General features: G+C 38.7%; 1 protein-coding gene across 1 annotated transcript in view; it reads left to right on the plus strand.

Annotated features, from left to right (window-relative positions):
• Positions 1–15,868, plus strand: part of nrg3b (neuregulin 3b) — a gene marked incomplete at its 5' end in the record, with an annotated part of 208,280 nt that overhangs the window by 85,270 nt on the left and 107,142 nt on the right. The window lies entirely within an intron of this gene.

Raw genomic sequence — 15,868 nt, forward strand, 5'->3', positions numbered from 1 at the left:
CCTCCTTAATGTATATCTGATGTGAAAAAAGTAATGACTGGAAAAAACATTCAAGATTAAGCGAGTGCGTGCCCCTCCTGTTGTCTATCAATCGTACTCAATCCATTTCTCTTACTAAAGCTGAAAGGTTCAACTATCGAAAGTCATCTCATGACTTTTTGTCATGAGATGACATCTACCCAACAAGGAACAAGAAATTGGTAACAGTGGAAAAGAAAAAAAATATTCCTTCAAACAGGCAGTGCCAGATGCATCCATGGACATCTGCCTCAGTCTGACTTTATCTTAAGCCCTTTTTTCATGCGCGGACTCCTGACAATTCAAGATTATGTCACATTTAAGTCTTGACATTCTCTACACTTGTCACCAAAGCAAGAGGGGGCTTGGGTAGAGCCCGTATAAGGGGAGGCGGAGGAGGATGGGGAGTCTTCCATAATAGTGACAGTTTCTCAATTAAAATCACTTCATCATGTATAAGGCCTACAAGATGGGCAGTAAAGAGTATAAAGCAGGGAAACTTCACTCATTGTGAAAGACAGTAGCTTGCCAACTTGGTTTCTGTGAATGTCTGATACTATTAACCCCTGCCGTTGTGGTTTTATGTAAGTTTAAAAAAAAATGCATTTGTTGCAAAGTGTGAGATATGCTTAACGACTATGAATACTGTGTGTGGTACATTTTTTGGAAGAATACAGCAGATATCTATTGATATAATGGTGTCAGACAGCTGGTACTTTCTAGCCTGGAAGTCCCCTTGAGGTGGTTTTCTATAACAACCAGTACAGGTGACTTTGGGTAAATTTGGAAAGGCAGGTGCGCCACCACTTCATATGACACCATTACTTCCAGAAGAGTGTTTGGTTCTATTTATATTATGAAAAAAAAATTGGTGGAAACTTCACTAAACAGAGGGTTGACATTGAGTACATAAGATGTAGTTGTTGGAGGAGTTTCACATCAGTTGTTGATGGAAAGAGCTCGATTAACTGCACAAGATCGGCTCACCTCCAGGGAGTTCAATGCTTTTTTTTTACACTCCAGTAGTTGCTAATGAAGTTTATTTAAGTGCTGGTAAAAGATCCAGGGTCATTTCTGGTCCAGCTGTAGACTTCAGAGACTCAACTCCTTCATTACACATCTGCTCACATCGACTTCTTACAGATTTTTACTCAGGGGGACTTGCAGGAAAAAGTCCACTTATACTATGAATGGATAGATGGCTGTTCGCGTATACACATGCACCCCACCCAGACAATGTTGAGACATTTTAAAGATCGGAATACATGTGTGAAAGAGGGTTTAAGAGAATCAGGTCCCCACTGTGGTCAAAATAAACCTTCCATCTACACACTTTTCTCTGCTTTCCATTGGGAAAAAAAACGCACATATTTCTCTCTTCCTCTCCCACGCACACATGCGAATGAACATGGCAGGTGGCAAGGTGTTAAACAGGCCATGATTTGGCTGGAACTAGACGGCAGAAACTCCCAGAAGGCCACTGGGGAGGTAGAGTAGGGGGGTAAACAGGATTCCACTGATTCAGAGTCCAGAGGCCAACCGTGCCAGTCCCAGTGCATTATGAGTGCCAGTCAGGTTTTTTTTTTTTTTTTTTTGCACTTGGAGTTTTTGTTTGGCAGCCTGTCGGGCTGCAAATAAAACTTGCAGCTTTACCTCAGCATTGTGCTCAAACCGTATAAAATGTTCACATTAACAGTGTTGTGTCAGTGTCAGTGTCAGCTAATATTGGTGACAAGCTCGTCCCTGTTAGAGGCCAGGCCCCAACCTTTTCCCTTGTTTCTGCATGTGTGCCCCCAGATTGGATCAGAGTGTTGTGTCTTTCTGCTGGGAGTGAGCAGTCTGAAAGGCATATAATCCTGTTCCCACTGCTCCATTGAGAGCAGCAGGCGTTTGCTGATGTGTGTGTGTATATTTCATACCTATGTTTATTTTTGTCAAAGCTTTGGGGTGGTGATGCCAGGGCAAAATTCGCTGTGACTGTTTTTTTTTTTGTTGTGTGTGTGTTTGTTTCTCTGTGTGTTTGTGTGTGAGAAAAAAATGGGAGACACCTCCAAGATATGGGTATTGAGCCAGAATGAGGTGACAGGGGAAATCTGCCTTGTTTGGGAGGGAGGGAGCAAAACTCATCAGGGCTTTTGCTTTGTCCGCCAGTTGCACAGTCAGTGGGATTTATAATTGGGATTAACAGTTGTCCCCTGAGTGAGTTTTTTCCAAGCTAGTTATCATTAGTGTAATCCAATTAGTGCATTCATTGTATTTGCAGATTTGGCTCTAAATGATTCATAACAGGTGTATGAAATGTCAACTTAATTATAACCTAAACAGAGTCATTTGATAGATAGATTTTCCATATGCTTGTTTTTATTTAGTCTTCCCAGAATTGTTAATCACTTCTCATGTTCATGTGATCAGACAGTAAGAAATGGGAAGGTTAATGAGCATAAGAGCACACAAGTTTCTGTTCTCTGGTGTTGGTTGAACGAAACCAATTGTACTGATAGAAAATACGTAGAACCCAGAAATGGCTCTTAAAGAAGTCAGTTAGCTCAAAGGGAAGCTCTTCATACAGCCTGTTGCCTACAGTATGATTAAAGAGACGGCGTGTGAGTCAGTGGAGGCAATGTTGTCTGAAACATTAAATGTCATGTCACTACTACCTCGCTGTGATCAAAATGAACATTAAATTACAACGTGATAGCTTAAGTAACTTGAACAATGCTGACAGTTCAGGTTAGGAGTGAGTAAATACCTCTCTTAATTTACCTTTAGAGAAGAACACATCAATCCATTAATTCTCAATTGATGGATTTTTGGGAGAGAGCAACAGCTTGGCCTCTCAGCATGTGAAACACATTTTGCTCAACAGCTAAAAGTAAACCCAGAGCTTATGTTGGTCAAAGCACACTTTCTGGACCCTGTGCTTAGGCTTACTGTTTTGATGTGGCATTAAAATCAGTGAAAGTAGTATGAAGGATACTAGTGGATGGACAGATCAATTCCTGTGTGAAACAAACAATAGAGGTGAATTACTTCTTTTTAAGTTATGTCACCTAACTTAGTTTCGTAAACCTGATATATTACGTAACAGGCATATGAATGTGAGAAGTTATTTAACCCATGCCATGAATATTCACATTAACACAAAGTAGTTTTGGCGCCACACAATCACCTAACTGCAACAGTTTTACAACATCCCAAAAGTCCTAAAATAGGAAATGTACAGTAAGTCGAAATCTTTATATTTAGACTCTTACCAGACTGCACATTTACTTTTTCTGACTTGACAATCTAATGCTAGAGTGATACCAACATTAGATCATCCTTAAAATTAGAGTGTTAAACAACGCTTCTGTGTTGGCATTCAAAGGTGGATTGAATTGATTTATTTAACGCATAGTGTGTAAAAGAAAAGTAATGAAAATGAAGAGGGTTTGGTTTAAGCGGGATTTACAAGAGGTCAGCAAGAGTGTGGCTGCAAAATTATGTCATGAAAATGTAAGAGAACATATGGGTGTGGCATGTCTAGAGCCCTGTTTGCCTCTAGTCAGGCGGCAGGTGGCACAGAACGTGGACAAAGTCGACATCAAAGTTCCAGTGCCCTGCTGGATTGCCAGTGACACACCTCCTACTGCTCCTCTCCTCCCACTGCAGCACACATCAAACCTGCAAAAAATAAAAATAAAACCGGCTCTGGCCAAGAGAAGAGAAGGAAAAAGCCACAGAAAAATACCACTTTGCAATGCATCCACACAAACGGTAAACCATGTGAATCTAACGGTACACAGCTGCCTAGAATACTTACACAGCCTAAGTCACAGTTTGTGTGTCAAATACAGCGCAAGCTTAGCTCACTTCTCTCTCTCCTTTAAATCTGGGGTAGGACTGTGCTTGATTTTTCATATCAATAGCATCATCCACTGAGATGGTGTTGGGGCTAATCACATCTTCCCTGCAGTAAGTCTAAGTCTTAAACCCCATCTCAGTCAATTTTTACACCGGCTTCACTAATCCGCCTCCCTTTTGATCTTTCCTGCTGTTTGTATAAAATCAATAAAATATAGGGCAAAAAAAATGCCCTCCCCTTCATTCTTCTTGGCTGCTTTGAGCCACCGAAACGGGAATGAGCTGCCATCCTTCTGATATCAGGAGTCACAAAAAGGGTGAATTGTATAAGTGAGTGCTAAGACCAGCCTCCCTGTTATGCTCATGTATGCCCCCCCCCCCCCCCCCCCAGTAGCTCCGTATGCCAAGTGAGCTGCCAAGGGAGCGGACAGGCAAGCTCAGTGACTGCCAATCTGCAGATGCAGGAGCCGTCCGCTCATGCATATTAAACCCGCACCACCTGCTCGTCGTACATCACACCCTGCATTCTTGGTCCCAGGAATTTTAATCAACTGCGCTGACAAGAAGCCACTCTCTGCTCCACGTAGTTGAATCATTCAGTTGCTCTCCCCACCTTCACTCCTGTTACTGCCAAAATGGGGATGCATGTTGATGTTGCATTTCTGCAATAACCTGGAAATCCCCCTGAGGAAGAAAAGGAGAGTGGCAGAGGGAAAGAGCAGAGGAAATGGCAAAAAAAAAAAAAAAAAAAGTGCTGCTGTGGCTTAAAAATCAGGAGATCTCCGACAGTGTTCGGTTGTCTTGCTTGTCAAGTTCTCACGCTCTGCATCGAGTCCCCTCTCTCCTGCTGTCCTTTCAGGTGTGAATAATTGCCTGAATCTTGTTGGATTAGCAAAAAAGAGAGAGACAGGGAGGAAAAAAAGGGAAAAACAGCATCAATACATTGTGATCATCAAATCACTGGTAAATCTTTATTGGCTTACTCACTGTGGTGTAAGCTTCCAAAATGTTCTTCTTCTGTTTTTTCCCCCCGTTGTTTGATAACTATTTCACATGTTTACATGGGCAAAAAAATGCATCTGGAGACGAGTGCGACCTAAAACAGTATTTTGAGCAATTTTCAATTCAAATATGTCAGTCTGGTATAAAGTAGGAGCTAGTAGGTACCCATGGAGGGAAAATAACAACGCTGTTTTTTCCAGTGAAGCATTTTAACACAACTGTGTGGTGATTAAATCACTGATGAAGCCAACTCATCTGCATGAAAAAGCAACATTTGTCCTTCAGGTTCAACTGTCATGTTAGTGAAGATGCTACGTTAAGTAAAGAAGCCATAATTAGGAGCTTGTTCGACTGCGCCTCTCAGTCTCTCTGGCAGATTCTGCTGGCAAAGCATAATCCTCTTGTACCCCAACAATTACATTTTTATGCAATCTTTTTTAAATATAGTCTTGAATTGAAAAAGAAAAAAGAAAAAGGCAGATGGCGTCAGACACTGCCAAAACAGGACTGAGTGAGGTATCAGCAGTGTGGTAACAGTTAGCTGCACGTTAACAGAGAAGCCAAATATGCTTTGTCTGATTAATGGTTTGTTGTGTTGCAGTGAAGAACCAAAAGAGTTTCCATCATTTTGATCCACACATGCATCCACACATCCAAACACAGTACACACATTCACACACCAGATCATAATCATCTCTCTTAAATTAGTATTTTTTAAAAGAATGAGTCAAACTAATTATGGTAGTGTTATTTAATGTTTTTCTTTTTTTTTTGTTCTATAAAAAGATAGCAGTTTTAGGGGTTTTTTCTGTTTCATGAATAATAGCAACCAGGTCATTTCAATGCATATTTCCGCAATGATATCATGCGTTTTTGTCTAAATGTCTAAATTAATCATGCCTCAGACACACTGCATTTCATTTAGCCTCCATGAGAAAATCTCTTCCCTTCTGTCCTGCACATTTGTGTGTATGTTGTGTTTGTGTGTGTGTGGTTTTTTTTTTTATTAGTTTCTAGGCCTCTTTCGTGCCATCCCATTTGTAAACACTGGTAAATTATTAATTACCGAGTCCTTCCTCAAGCAGCACCACAGGTATGTATATTTCAACAAAACTCGGGCAAGCTTTAATTTGTGCCTCATTTCGTGTGTGTCCTGTCCTGGAATCCAAATCTAAATTTAATGCAATTGCTGTGGCATGTGCACTGAGGCGACCTTGGTCATTAAATTTACATTTGATAGTTTTACATTTTTTCCTCCAGTTGCTGGTTTTTCTCTGTTATCTGCTCAGATAACAGCATTAAGGTAATCCTCCCACTTGTGGATATATGTCCATCCCATCCTCGACAGCTTTGAATGTTTCTTCAGCTGTGTTGGCAACTTCATCATAAATCTTAAGCTAATTGATGTTAAAAACGAATGCCTGAAAACGAGACCACCTACAACTCTTAACATCAGCAATAAGCATAAGAATCTATCAGAATAACATAAGCATAAGAACACATCACAAACACTTAACCGTAACCCTTTAATAATAGGCGCCACATACAATCGAGTCAATTGGATGTTGTCATTGCCGGGATCACAAGCAGTCGCATCATTCTGTCCCTCTTGGTGGTCTATTATGATAATTAAACCACAAATTACAATCAATGAATCAGGATAAATGATCTGTCTCGTTCCATATTTCTGCATATGGATTGTGAAGACAAATTAGTGTGGGAGAAATTGCCTCTGATAATACTGCTCTGTGTTTATGCATTCTAATAAACATCATTAGTGACTGAAGTCAGAAGGAGTCGAAGGATAACACTTTGACCTTGATGACCAAGAAGCTGCAACAGGGGCATCTACAGGTTGAAAAAGCAGCACAGTCACAGTTATGATCCAAACTGGGGCTTTGTTAGCGCCACTGAGTCGGAGAACTGTGCAACAGAGGAAGCAAATTACCCTGAAAGCCCTCAAGGCAGCTTGAGCGAGACACAGAGTTCTCGATACTGATAATAACCTAATAACCTAACAATATGAGTCATGTTAATTTCAGAGAACTTCAATCTATCTCAGCCATCCCCCTACTCCCATGTGCTGTCTGAAGGGTGCTTATGCAACATCTCATCGGTATCTCTAACAGCTATAGGTCTAAGGTCTCTAAAAACGGATAGAAGTAATCACATCTATACAACAAGAGGGGTTATCAAGTAATGAAGTCATGATTTTATAATTTCCAGTTTTATTTCAAGAAGGCTCAGGCGAGAAGAAAACTTAAGCTAGCCACTGGAAATTGAAATGCTCAATCATCTTGAACTGGGCAAATAAAAAGGCTCATGTAGATTCAAATGCACGTCTAAAATGTAACATTACTAAAGCAAAGCAATTTCATTTACATTTTTGTACTTTCTTGTTATTCATTTTGATTCACACAAGGATAAGCTCTTGTATTCCATACATACAGCAGTAGCTAACGCTACAAAGCTATGCTTTAGCATTCATAGCTCATGGTCTTAGCTAACATTGGATGTGTATGCTAACTGCTCACGATGATATACTCAGGTGTACAGTTTGTCACTCAACCATTCAGTGGTCGGTTGAAATGAGTCGTTTTCAGATGGCTGGCCTTCTGCTTCCTCCTCTGAGTTTGACTCTGACAACACGGTACCACTGCTTATTGGTAAATATCACTGATAGTCTTGTTTGGTATTGTAGTGTGAATTGCCAGAGAGTGGCAAATCAAAGTTGACTGGCCACACCCACACAGTCTTGGGAAATGGTGTAAAAAGTTTTTTTTTATTGATGTTTATTTTCAATGGGATGTTTTTCAAAGCCCAATGTGATGCTTTGCTTTGAGATCACATGTATTTTCATTTCAAGCCAAAACTCCAGCAGCTTAAAGGTCTTTTCTCCAGTCTGTTGAGGATTGATGGACAGGATTTCTGTGCTTTTTCTTGAAGAACTGAACCGATAATTACATACTCAATCCACTGATGTTTGCACAGTCTATTTTATTGGATGTTCTAGCTCAGGCGATTTGGACATACCGTTGGTCTCTTGGCAGCAAATCGCTTGCACTATGTTGTGTGGGTTGTGGAGAGAAATTTCAAGGTCACTTTATGATCTGTTTGGGAGGAGGGGGATGGATTTTGAAATGCGGGGCCTCACTTGTTGTGTGTGTGTGTGTGTGTCTGGTAAGCATCCAAACTTTAATCAAGATCCAGCTGACACCAGGTCAGCAGATAATGTTGATAATTAAAACTTTTCATTAAGGGGCCGAATTGTTCCCCTCAAGGTTCAATGCATGTTTGATGTCTATTGGGGTCTACTTTATTAACCTGCCGCTTTGGGCCTATCACTGTGAAAACCTTTTTTTTGACCACCTGATAATGATGCAATTAGATAATGATTAGACTCAAAGGTGTGTCAGGGACAAAGAAGAAAAAACAGCCATTTGAAGTCCTAAGCTCACCATACGATGAAATAAGGAATTAAAATGTTTAATGTCTTCTTTTGACAAACCTTCGAGAACCAATGCATTCATTATATTGACATGAGCGCACTTTTCCTGTGGCATTATACTCAGAATGGGGAGATCAAATGTTGCTCAGGTTTCGGTTTAGTTTACTCTGTTACAGTAGGTTGATTTGTTTTAATTAAATTGTGAACTTCATCATGACACACACATCACAGAACAGATGTAACAAGAGAGAACATAAGTAAGACATGAGGAAAAACTATTTTAATCCCACTAAGACATGACAAAAAACCTAAAAAGTAAAAAATGATTCAGGTGCTCAAGGTTCCACAAGTTAGGGCATATAGAGAGAGACATTTCAAAACAATAAAAATCACAGATAAGTAAATAATTTATCAAGTTTGGACATGAATAGTGTGTGTGCAACTAGCAGTATAATGTGATTCTGCTAATTTCAGGTTTGGAAATCAGAAACATGAACAGAATTTAGTTAATGTTTGTAATTTCAGTACACCAAATATTCAGCAGCTGACAACTGATAATGAAAGCTTTGAAGGGGGCAAGGGTAATGTAGCAAGCTAGCTAACAATAACTATCATGACTAGCTGTATTACCGTATATAATGGATTTACTCTTTACCTATTTTTTCCTGTTTTACTGTCAAACACTGGCTCTGGTTTTAAGATAGCTAATTGATTGAAAAACATGTTTAAATTGAAATATTGTCCATGTGTCTGTAGATTTCATCTTCCCATTGTCTTTACATCTTCTTATTGGGAAGATACAAATGATCATATCAATTCAACATATGTAATTTAAGCCAACTAAGAAAGAAAAGGTTAGCCCACTTATATTTTATAGTATGACCTGATTATTCTAGATTTATTCATTTATAGGACTTTCAAACCTTTATCGCAGCAGGCAGACACTAAAAACAGGGGTTTTCTTTCTTTCATTGAGATAGATAGATCATGTTAAAATGGCCATGGAAAACTGTTTACCCCTAGGTTGGAAAAAAAACAATCAACTCTTTGTGTGAACCATTGCCAAACCATAAATGTGGAGTATATACACTTTTGAGACTGTAGCCTTAACCAGTTGGACTCGAGTGAAGGACAACCTAAGACAAATGTCCTATTGAACGCCTATCACTGCGCTGGCATGGCAACCAAGGCTATGTGCTCTTTAACCCTGCTCAAAGGCAGTGACTGCATCCTTTAACTAACAGTCCCGAGGGTCAAATACTATTTGTTTGTGTCAAGTCAGGGACATAAGCTCTCCCAGGGCCTGGTATGTTGATGATCATGTAAGACATATACCAAAGTGTATATTTGCATGTCTCTTTGTGTAGGGTATACTGACTATTTCTATATATTGACTGATGCTGTGTGTAAGTATTGAATATCCACTTCAAGGCTAAAAGAAATCTTTATTGTTGTTTCTCTCCATGCCTCATAGCACTTTTGCCTACAGCTTCATATTTGAAGGACATGCTGTACATAATTATGGAAATATTGTTGTATTTGCTAAAAAATATAAATAGTGCTTTCTGGTATGGTAAAGAAGAACAACCTCTATTTAAACAACATGAAATAAGATAGAAGTTTGTGACCATTTAGATAACCTAAAGTTTGGTGTCTGTGTTACTATTTTGTTAGCTTAGCATTTGGTGTCTTTAAAATTAGAAGACAAAATATGCAGCTCAACAATATTTGCTCTTTTGGAGGTAATACATAAACACCATGTGCTTGGTATGCCTTTTTTTTTTTTTTTGCTGTGGCTGCCTTGGTGTTTTGGAATCAGAAATTGTCACTTTAATCAAGAGGGTAAAGCATTTATACCCTCTGTTTCCTGGTTGACAGCTCTTCTTGATAGGGACTAGTCTATCAAAATTGACCATGACCTAAAGCATACCTTTCTTTACAAACTCTAAACAGGAACATAAACTGAACTACCTAAGGTTTACATTGAGGAACTGAGACCAGAACTTCATAATGAAAATGTTCACTGAGGTAATAAACCTAGAAGGTATAAGTTTCATACCTGGTGTTTACATACTTCTTTCTTTTTGCCACCTGTGTCTATTCCTGCTGACATTTGAAAAGACTGCAGGGTTAAGCCCACTTATTATAATTTACGTAGCCTATGTTGGAAACATAATACTATAGATACCAACTATTCATTGCCTTGTTTTGAATGAGGATTTCAGTTATTTACAGTGTCTCTAATCTTCCTGCAGCTGTTAAAATGCTGCTACAGAGAGGAAAAAGACAAGTCCAAGTCATCCAAACCATTGTGAGTGATAGCACTGCTAGAGCAAACGTGTTGTCCATACCAGCTGAGCTGTATATGTGTCTGCACATGGCTCTGTCCAAAAGGCAGCAGCGCATGATGGGTAAGCAATCAGCAGGCTCTCTTAGGACTTTCTCTTTACGTAGTAAGGCCTTCTTTGATGTGTGCTGCAGTAAACACAGGCAGTTCTTCCTCCACCAGTCTCTTGGGGTATACGGCTCAGCACAAGAACACTAATGAGCACATTAGAGGGAAGCTATAGCAGGAAAATGCTACAGTTGTAAATGGAATTGTCTCTTGTGTTGTCTGTGCCAAGAATGCTCTGTCTACATTACGTTGTGTGTGTATGCGTCCAGCAGCATGTACATACAGAGTGTGTGCCGAGGATGTAAAGGTCTCCATAGGACACTTACGTAGAAACCTTTTTACTCCAACTTCATGAAACAGTAATGGAACATTTTAAAACTGGGTTTCAAGGGAGTTGAGGCTGCAAAAAGGTGCAATATAGCCACAGCTTTCAGCAACACTGTAATTAACTGTTGAAAGCAATCAAGCATCAGAGCTAAAAAGAAAAGAAAAAGTAAACTTAGACAAATGCAAGTAACAATAACAGTAGCAAACCACTACAAATGGAGCATATATTCCATTTAATATAATCACAGGCCATAAAGAAGTCATGCATAATAAGCCCTTCTGCTTGAAAAACATAACCAAAGCCTCTTCTACATCAAAATGTGTGTTAGTTAAAAATACATGCCTGCTTTATGGATCTGTGACTTGTCAAATTGACGTGAATATGTTTTAAGTAGGATTTTTTTTAGATACAACCACATTTTTCAAGGTTTTTTTGGTCTAGGACCAACATGGAAGAGCAAGTGCGTTGACCATGCTAGATGGTGCAGTATAATGACTATGAGACACTGGCCCACTTTAAGTGGATTTTGATTGGCTGTGTCTGTAAGCACTTACAGAGAATAATATTTGGCACTTTAACTTCCTGCTTATGATAGAAACAACACAATGTGTCTTAGTCTCTTGAGTGTTTTTTTAGGGATGATTACCAGTTCTAGCAATGTTAGCATACTTTAAGCTGTAGTAAGTCAACTTATGGGGTTTTGCTTTGACGTGGAGTTGTTGTAATGTCTTTAGAGTATAACCCATTGGTGTGTAATGGTGTTTTTTTTTCCATCAGAGATAACAAAACTATCCATTTTAAAATAAATCATATACAATACTTACTAGTATGCAGCCAGTATGCAGCCAGTAGATTTCTTGAACGTTTCCAAGGGAATCAGAAATCTGGATTGCCTTTAGGCAAGGGGAGAGGGGGAGACATGAAAATGATTTCCAAAAGTCAAGAATGCTCCCACTTAAACTGCCATTTATAAGCAAATATATGTTTTAGCGACATTGGCAGTCTGAGATTCAAAGAGTTTTCATCGGGTATTGCTACAATACAATGATTCATTTAAAGTCTTAATAATTAAGCAAAAGGTAACATGTTTGCTTTAATTAGTCAAGACTTTGCAGCTTAAAAGTGGCGACACATCATTAATAAGCGATTATTAAAGATCCAGCTAATTATTTTCAAGCTTTGATATGCTTTCAGGAGTTCTGAATAGAAAAAAACTCATCTTTTAATTAGTTCGACTGCATGATTCAATTTTGTTTAACCAATTGTGCCATGGTCAGTGTATTATTAGTCAGGAAATAACAACGTAGAAAATAATGCATATATACGAAATAACCCAAATTATCCACATTCCGCTCTGGTGCGTTCAGGAAACAGACTAATTACTTTATTAACTCACTCTACTTAAGACAGGGCTATTTTCAAAGATTAGAGTTTCTGCAAGATCCTGATTTTTTTATTTTTTTTTATTTTTTTTACCATTTCTTGACTGTCATAGTCATGAAAAGGGACACCATAAGAAATGGACAGCCTGTATTGCTCAAGGGCTAACATAGCTGAAGATGGCTCATTTTTGATGCAACAAATAGGGCTGGAAGAGTAGAGGTAATTCTTTAAGAGTGAAGAGTTCATTTTGTTGCACATTGTTGAGTGGAACAGGCCGTTTGTACAACTAGAGCAGAACCTGTATGTTGTTGAAGAATGACAGGTGAGACTTTTTCAAAACACTTTTAAAGAAAATGGACAGAAAGATTATGAATGCATTTTATGTCTGAGATTTGAATAGTCAACTAATTCATGGGATAATGGTATGGGTGCAATTTAAAAGCTACCAAAAATATATAATGTAAAATATATAAAGTCTGCTGTAAAATGTTTTAATTGAAACTCAAATGTTGGCCAATTAAAAAAACGGACATTAATGTGTTTAAAAATTAAATGTGCCAAAATAGAAAAAGCCCGCCCTAATAGGTCATGGAGTACAGTTGTATTTACACAGGTACACAGATGCCTCAGATATAGGCTCAAATGCTCAATCAATTAAACTAGTCAATGCCTTGATACAACAATCTGAAAAATAATGTATTAGTCCCACAAAAATCTACTTCTTCTTCCAAAAAGCACAGCTGTATCAAAGTGTAATAAAGTTGCTGTCAATAGCACCTACTGTTGACTGATTTCATTTTCAACAAGAGTGAGTGCTGGCAGAGAGTGTAGCATATATCAAAGCTAGAAAAATGTGACTTATCAGTGTTTAAGCATTAAGCTTTTCAAAGCTTTTGTCAGATTCAAAGTTAAGATCTCTTAAACAGTTAAACACAAAGTGACATGTTATGGTTCGCCAAGCAATTGTTAGCGAAACAGACTTTAGCCAAGCTGTTTTTAGCAGACTACTAAAGTTAGCTCATCTTGTGTCTACTGTGGGTGCTCAAGTTGTTTTAGGTTAGGATTCCTTCAGTATAATGTGCCAAGGATACAAAAGTGAAAGGAATTGTCATGTCCATACAGATTTAGTGTATCTGTACAAAATCTGTAGGGAAATTCTGTATCATCCAAAATGTAGTAATTTTATAAGAAAGCTTTGTTCCTTGTGCTTATATATAAGCAGACATTATATATTATCATCTACTCCCAAAGTGCTGTGTCACTGATACCATTCTGACCTTGTGTAGTTCACATCCGATCCCTCTGCGCCAACAACATCGTATGACAAATGAAATCCAGAGGAATATTCTTTGAAATAAGATAGTGACGTGGAAATATAAAGTTTTAGCCAAGATAAGATGACTTGTAATGCAGGTACTAAAAGGGTGCTTGGTATCTGTATGACCTTGGCTTTTCTAATGTAAATTTATCAATGGTAGGACTTACAGCATAGAATCAATTTCCTTTTCTGACAGAAACGCTTTGCTTCATGTGCTTAAACCTTAACTGCTGACCTAACATAGCTTGTATTGTGTTTGTCCTTCAAGTGGGACATTCTTCACATATGGTCGCTTGCGTGTATTTGAAGAAGAGGAAGAAGGAGCTTTAAATATGATAACAATCATTTCCAGGGACATGTGTACCACAGCAGTACGTTGTGTTCTAATTTCTATTATTGCAGTCACAGCTTGGAATAGATAACCTCTTGACAATTCACTGAGGGAATGTGTGGAGTTAATAAGACAAAATACAAGTGTTCCTGTGTATTTTGAAGCAGAGAGAGCGAAAGAGTCAGCATGGGTTTGGGACCTATTTCAATGTGCAAATTTCTTCTCAGACTGAAAAACGACAAGTGAACTCAAAATAACTCCAACCAGAGATCAAAAAAGAAGACGTGCGACAGATTCAGAGCATTTGAAAAATATTAAAAGGAGCCCAAATCATTTTGAAGATAACATTTTAACAATAACTGTAAGTTATATTTTGCATGTTCATAATCTAGCAGAGTACACTCTTTGTTGCAGGGACGTGTTCCCTGGGATGGCTTCGTGAAATCTGATAGGCGAGCTGCAACCCCCAATGCTAAACTATCATTGTTGATCTGCCAACACAAAGTCAGACTTATGTTATGTCAATCAATTTATTGTTGGAAAAGACTGTCAGTAGCTTTTGTGTTATTTCAAAGTATCAAATCTCTATTAGAAGATTATTATGGAGATATGTTCTCGTCCCTAAAGAATGAAGCACTTAAGATTAAAAAGTGGCCATTCTGTTTTGCTGTACATTTAAACTAAAACTGTATAGAGTGTGTACCAATAAAAATTAGGTCTTGATAATAAATTCATTTTAATAACACATTTTAATATGACACCTAATGGAGATTCAGTCACTATTGAAGCCAGCCTTAAGTGGATACTTAACAATAGGTTTTGGTACCTCCGCATTGCCTTCCATTATTTAACACCAGTGTTTACCACTTGGTATACACACACTACGATCCCCAGTTTTAGCCATCCCTCACAAGTCAGAATAGTCTGGATATGCCCCTTCTTGGTTGGCCTCTCGAGCACCACGTATCTCTTTTTGTGTTTCCTCTGATCTCTCATCATCTCTCGAGCCTTAGATCAAGAGCCCTGGATTTATCGATCAATGGTCATAAACAAAACATAGATTGAACTGGACACTAGGGCACAACAAACGGATTACCAGGTTGTTGTTTTTTTGGTCACTTGAGCTTCAAGCTCAAGCTGGGAAAGGACATTGGACAGCAGAAGTGAAAGGACACAAAGCAGATGGCAACAAAGATGTGTCAGACGCCTTGCAAAAGGCTGATAGAAATAGACTCGGAGTGACAATTAGAAGAATATGGTGTATGAAAGTGCATGTGTGTCCATAATATAAATGGATGAAAGCAGACTCAGATGTGTAATCCAATTGTATTGGCAAGGTATTGCGTGTAATACCAGTCAATCCAATTTTCAAAGCTTGACGACATGGTGGAGTGAAAGAGCTTTTGAGACAATTACTGTGTGCATGTTTGCTTACACTTTGATGTTCTAATGCTTTGGATGACATACTGTATCCGCTTGCCTAGCGTGCGGTTGGTTGCACATGTGAACACAATAGTTTCATGTCACTGTGACCACACACCTGACAGATGTGCATATTTCACAGGGTGGGGAACCCTGCATTGCAGTGCTGGTGCATGGTGGCCATGCTCTTCATGTGAGAGCAGCACAGTGTCAGACTAGGACAGGACAGTTAAAGCTCAATTTTTGCGCTCATTTTTCTCACAGTTCTGCCTCTCGGTAGTGTGACATAGTATAATCCTTACCTTTGGAAGTTATTTTTGTGTCACCTGATGGTTTTTACAAAAGCAATACCAGGGTAGTCATTGAGTCTGACCTGCTTC

This window comes from Symphodus melops (genome assembly GCF_947650265.1).
Source record: "Symphodus melops genome assembly, chromosome: 21".
Classification (NCBI taxonomy): domain Eukaryota; kingdom Metazoa; phylum Chordata; class Actinopteri; order Labriformes; family Labridae; genus Symphodus; species Symphodus melops.